General features: G+C 47.3%; 1 long non-coding RNA gene across 1 annotated transcript; it reads left to right on the forward strand.

Moving 5' to 3' along the window:
• The first annotated feature begins 4,172 nt into the window (after positions 1–4,172).
• LOC125758506 (uncharacterized) lies at positions 4,173–5,292 on the forward strand. Its single transcript, XR_007416141.1, has 3 exons — positions 4,173–4,296; positions 4,747–4,794; positions 5,245–5,292. It is a non-coding gene; the product is annotated as an uncharacterized LOC125758506 (long non-coding RNA).
• Positions 5,293–5,790: the final 498 nt, after the last annotated feature.

Consider the following 5,790-nt stretch of genomic DNA (forward strand, 5'->3'; position numbering starts at 1 on the left):
TTGATATTTTGTGAACGCATTTTTCAAATCAAACGGCCGCTGCGGCTGCGGGGAAGTGGCGCACCTCGATGCTGTCATCGCCTTCGGAGCGGTGAAGTGGGAGCGAATCCGGCTAAAGGCCGAGACAGACGGTACGATTTTCCATGCGATGCGACGTCCGACACGGCGGTGGGGTAACCGGAATGGTGACCTTTCATAGCATCGGACAGCCACCATTCCCTCTCCCCCACCGCCGCGTCGGCCGGCACATCGCATGGAAAATCGTACCGTCTGTCTAGCCCTTAATGCGTGGCATGCGGGAACCATGAACCACGACACATCGTATCGCGCAATGTTGTCAGGATGTTCTGGGAGTACGCGGGGTAGTTCTGTATTCTTTCTCGCGCGTGCTGTGCGTTAGCGCCCGATATGGGGTTTTTGTTATCGCCGCGTGTCAAGTAACAAGCATGATTAGTTGTAGAAGCGGTAGCAGTAGATATAACGAGCTTGAGTTATCTTGCAAGCGATCGCGATCGTTCAGGAAGCGGATGTCTTCGACAAGGCTGGTATCTGGCAAGCCATCCCGATCGGCGAGAAAAAAGACGCTTGTTGGCTGTTCTCGGAGAGCTCACTCGCTCTGATCCCGAGCTTCAAAGATGCTATTTAGGACTCCGTGAAGAATAGAATAAATTTCCAGGCGAGAGCTAGCGTAACTAACGGGCCCATTGACAGCAAGTGAAAGCTTTTTTCTTTCTTTTTTTCCCGATGAGGGCACTGCTGAAACAAGTTTTAGGCAGTCGACCGATATTTTTGGGGGCTGCAGCTCGCTATTACCAGCCACACCACGTGGATGTTTGCTACAAAGCCGAATTACAAAACTTTTCAGAGCCAAGGCATAGCGACGACCGAAATTCGCGACACCAGCACGGGACCCATTTGTTTGATTCGGCGCGCGATATCGGAAAACAGTAACGTTTCCACCGTAATCGGATGTGTCGTAATTCAGGCTGTTACCGTGCTTTCATGCGATCTTAGCCCGCAGCTTTATTGCTTTTTTTTGCGATAGCAATTATATAGACACTCCGACGCGAATTTTTTGCCTTCGCCATGATCTTCCTTATCAAGTCCAAATCGCGATTACATCACCCCGCGCGTTGTATGCTCCATGCGCGAGTGAAAGCGCGCGAGCGCTGCCGACGAACGGGGCTTAAGCAGAGATGAAACGAGCCGACCGTCTCGTTCGCGCGATGGGCACATGGAGATAGGAGCCGGCGGGTTGGGGAGGTGGGGGGGGCTAGGGGGGGGGGCGCTGCGTGAGTCCCACAGGAAATGCGTACTTTGTACCAGCGGGCGTGGTCGCGTGCGCCGCGGTATCTTTAGTGGGGATCAGCAGACGGCTCATACCTTTGTAGGTGTTGTGCTCTAATTGCAAAACTTCCGTTGAAGCCATAGCTGTGGCGGATCCAAAGGGGGGGAGGGGGAGGCGGCGTAGCGGCAATCGCCCCCCCCCCCCCCCTCCTTAAGCCAGCCCCCGCCCCCTCCCTTCAGTGCCTGTCGTCCACTTCCTTTGTCAGACTGCCTGTTGAGTTTGCCCTTTTTTCAGGTTGCTTTGCCTGCCACGGCCCAAAAGGGGTAAAGAGAATCTTGTCCCTGCTCTCTACCTCTCTCATCGCTCTAGCTTTTCCTGCTTCCCTATGCACATTTACAACGAAGGCTTCTTAGGCACCACCATAATCCCCTCTGGGCTGTTGTAAATATGCGTGACCTACCGAAATGCACTGCTGAGCGGGGCCTTCTTTAGCCTTTGTACCCCCCCCCCCCATTAGGTACCTGAATCCGCCCCTGAGCCATAGATAGCTGCGTTTCCTGAAGGAGCGAGCTGCTAGCCTATATTCATACAAAATTGCTCTTTGTTGCTATCGGATTTACTATTTTGCTCTCGTGGTGAAACTGTGACTCTTTTTTTATAACGTGGGATGCTTTTCGATGTTTTGCGTTCGTGGAGAGCATATGGTTCGGCTGGGCAACATGGTAGCAAAGGCGTTGCATTGCTCTGGGCAACGCGCGAGGATTTGACAACCCGCAGCAGCAGAACAAGCGCAATTCCACAGTGCATTGAACCCGCATTTGTTTCGTATTTACATGCGACACTCTGGCAAGGCATCTAACTGTGATTGCTGCACCCCAGGCTCAACAAAATTGATTTTTTTTTGTCACGCCAAAAATAAAAAATGGTTTTTTCATGTTGCCATATTAGTCGAGCATTCTTGTGACATTTTCAGTTTAAGATTAATCCTTCAGTAACTATGCCTTGCATGAGAGGTCGAATTTCAGTTTAACGAAGTTTCGAGTGAGTTGCCGCTTTTACCAACTTCGCTATATTGAGGTTTAACTGTTCTATGTACTATTCAAATGGGATTAAGTCGTTTTTATTTTTCTAATGCGCGTATTAGAGAGTGACATCAGCGAGCGATATGGTCTCTACCAATCTTGACATAAAACAAAGTTCTGCTTCACTCAGGGAATTTTAGCAAAAACACTCAGGGAAAACCTGGAAAACTCAGGGAATTTAGAAAAGTCAACTCGGTAGACACCCTGTGCTGAATACATTTGCTTTTGTTTGTGTTTGAGCGCATGTGCTCATAACCTCAGTGTGCAATTATATGAAAGCATGAGAAATATATGTGAAGGTAGGGCGCTGCCGATTTCTACTGTTCGTAAGTGTTTAGCATAATTGAGTCAGTGAACTTATCAGCAAAAGACAGTCTAGTTCTGTGGAAACAAAACTCATCTGCTAACGAGTTCTCAGTACCTCAGCTTTACATTTGCTTTCACGGTAGCCTCAGTTCTGTAACACGGCGGCTTCCAAGGGTCATAGAGTTCTCGACAATAGAAATATAGGGTTTATTGAGCGGGCTCATTTGTCGCGTGCATTGCGCATGCTAATAATAATATATTTGGGGAATAAACACTCGGTAGAACAAGATTTATAGCAATGAAGCCGTTGTACAATCGTTCCGGCAATAGTCATTAGTAGTTTGTGCTCTGTATGGTGTTCGGTCGCTCACAGTGACGTTCACTTGCATGCACGCAGGATCATTTCACACCTGACCAATTTCTCGATGGAAGTTTTGGACCGAATGGGAAAAAAAAGGTTGAAACCAAATGCTGTCCCCAGCATATTTTCTCGCAAGTACACAGCAGCACATGCTGATACTGTGCTTGTTGAAGAGGGCTTCCATATTTTGAGTGACTATTGATTACTCTGTCCTTTTTATCATGTAGACAACTGACTATTGCAACGCTAGTGATGGAACAGTGCTTACAGTGCTTGGCTGCTGACCTGAAAGTCAGGGCTTTCATCCCGGCCATGGCATTTGCATTTCGACGGTGGCGAAATGCTAGAAGTATCTTTGGGTGCACATTTAAGAACCCGACATGGTCAAAATTTCAGGAGCCCTCCACTTCAACCTGCCTTATACGAGGCATGTCCTGTTTTGGCTCTTAACACCCCAAAATCATTATTAACACAGTACCACAAGGTGCACCTAACACAACCCAGACTGCTGCGGGTGAGATTACGCCCTTGTTCTTGTCGTTCTGTGCAGCCTACACAACAGCTCACATGAGTGAAGACAAATGTCTGCTCGTGCTCAATCGCATGCCGAATAATACGTGCACCAGACACCTCAAGTACCCCGACGCAGTTTTTCCTCGTCCAAGGGATACTTTTTTCACAGCTTTACTGAAGCGCATTTTCTTTTTCATGCAGAAATCCAAGAACTCGAACGTCTTCCATCCCCACCCGAGGTCTTTGTGGGTGAGATTACGCTCTTGTTCTTGTCCTTCTGTGCAGCCTAAACAACAGCCCACATGAGTGAGGAGAAATGTTTGCTCGTGCTAAATCGCATGCCGAATATACGTGCACCAGACACCTCGAGTACCCCGACGTAGTTTTTCCTCGTCCAAGGATACTTGTTTTCACAGCTTTACTGATGCGCGTTTTTTTTTTCATGAAGAAATCCAAGAACTCGAACATCTTCCATCCCCACCCGAGGTCTTTGTGGGTGAGATTACGCTCTTGTTCTTGTCGTTCTGTGCAGCCTAAACAACAGCCCACATGAGTGAAGACAAATGTTTGCTCGTGCTAAATCGCATGCCGAATAATACGTGCACCAGACACCTCGAGTACCCCGACATAGTTTTTCCTCGTCCAAGGGATACTTGTTTTCACAGCTTTACTGATGCGCGCTTTTTTTTCCCTTGCAGAAATCCAAGAACTCGAACATCTTCCATCCCCACCCGAGGCCTTTGTGGGTGAGATTACGCTCTTGTTCTTGTCGTTCTGTGCAGCCTAAACAACAGCCCACATGAGTGAAGACAAATGTTTGTCGTGCTAAATCACATGCCCAATAATACGTGCACCAGACACCTCGAGTACCCCGACATAGTTTTTCCTCGTGCAAGGGATACTTGTTTTCACAGCTTTACTGATGCGCGTTTTTTTTTTCATGAAGAAATCCAAGAACTCGAACATCTTCCATCCCCACCCGAGGTCTTTGTGGGTGAGATTACGCTCTTGTTCTTGTCGTTCTGTGCAGCCTAAACAACAGCCCACATGAGTGAAGACAAATGTTTGCTCGTGCTAAATCGCATGCCGAATAATACGTGCACCAGACACCTCGAGTACCCCGACATAGTTTTTCCTCGTCCAAGGGATACTTGTTTTCACAGCTTTACTGATGCGCGCTTTTTTTTCCCTTGCAGAAATCCAAGAACTCGAACATCTTCCATCCCCACCCGAGGCCTTTGTGGGTGAGATTACGCTCTTGTTCTTGTCGTTCTGTGCAGCCTAAACAACAGCCCACATGAGTGAAGACAAATGTTTGCTCGTGCTAAATCGCATGCCGAATAATACGTGCACCAGACACCTCGAGTACCCCGACGTAGTTTTTCCTCGTCCAAGGATACTTGTTTTCACAGCTTTACTGATGCGCGTTTTTTTTTTTCATGAAGAAATCCAAGAACTCGAACATCTTCCATCCCCACCCGAGGTCTTTGTGGGTGAGATTACGCTCTTGTTCTTGTCGTTCTGTGCAGCCTAAACAACAGCCCACATGAGTGAAGACAAATGTTTGTCGTGCTAAATCACATGCCCAATAATACGTGCACCAGACACCTCGAGTACCCCGACATAGTTTTTCCTCGTCCAAGGGATACTTGTTTTCACAGCTTTACTGATGCGCGCTTTTTTTTCCCTTGCAGAAATCCAAGAACTCGAACATCTTCCATCCCCACCCGAGGCCTTTGTGGGTGAGATTACGCTCTTGTTCTTGTCGTTCTGTGCAGCCTACACAACAGTCCACATGAGTGAAGACAAATGTTTGCTCGTGCTAAATCGCATGCCGAATAATACGTGCACCAGACACCTCGAGTACCCCGACGGAGTTTTTCCTCGTGCAAGGGATACAAGAAAAAAAACAACGCGCAAGAAAAAAGTTACTGGAGTTACCTGGAGAAAAGTTACTCCAACCCTAGTCACACTTCTTGCAATAGCTCATAACTGTACCGTCATCAACGGTGTACTGATGCACAATTCCTCGTAACAATATTGTATTTACACTTTTCGTATGTTGTTGTATAAACTGTTCTTGGCTTTGCAATTTTATGTGCTTTAATATCAATACATGGGTAACTATATTTTATTCATGTATGACTATCATGCTTGTTCTTTACTGCTTATTTTTCTGTCCTACTCGTAGAGCTAGTCTTCAATTTTCAAGTCTACTTTGATTTTTATGGGCAAGGTGA

This window comes from Rhipicephalus sanguineus, chromosome 5, assembly GCF_013339695.2.
Source record: "Rhipicephalus sanguineus isolate Rsan-2018 chromosome 5, BIME_Rsan_1.4, whole genome shotgun sequence".
Classification (NCBI taxonomy): Eukaryota; Metazoa; Arthropoda; class Arachnida; order Ixodida; family Ixodidae; genus Rhipicephalus; species Rhipicephalus sanguineus.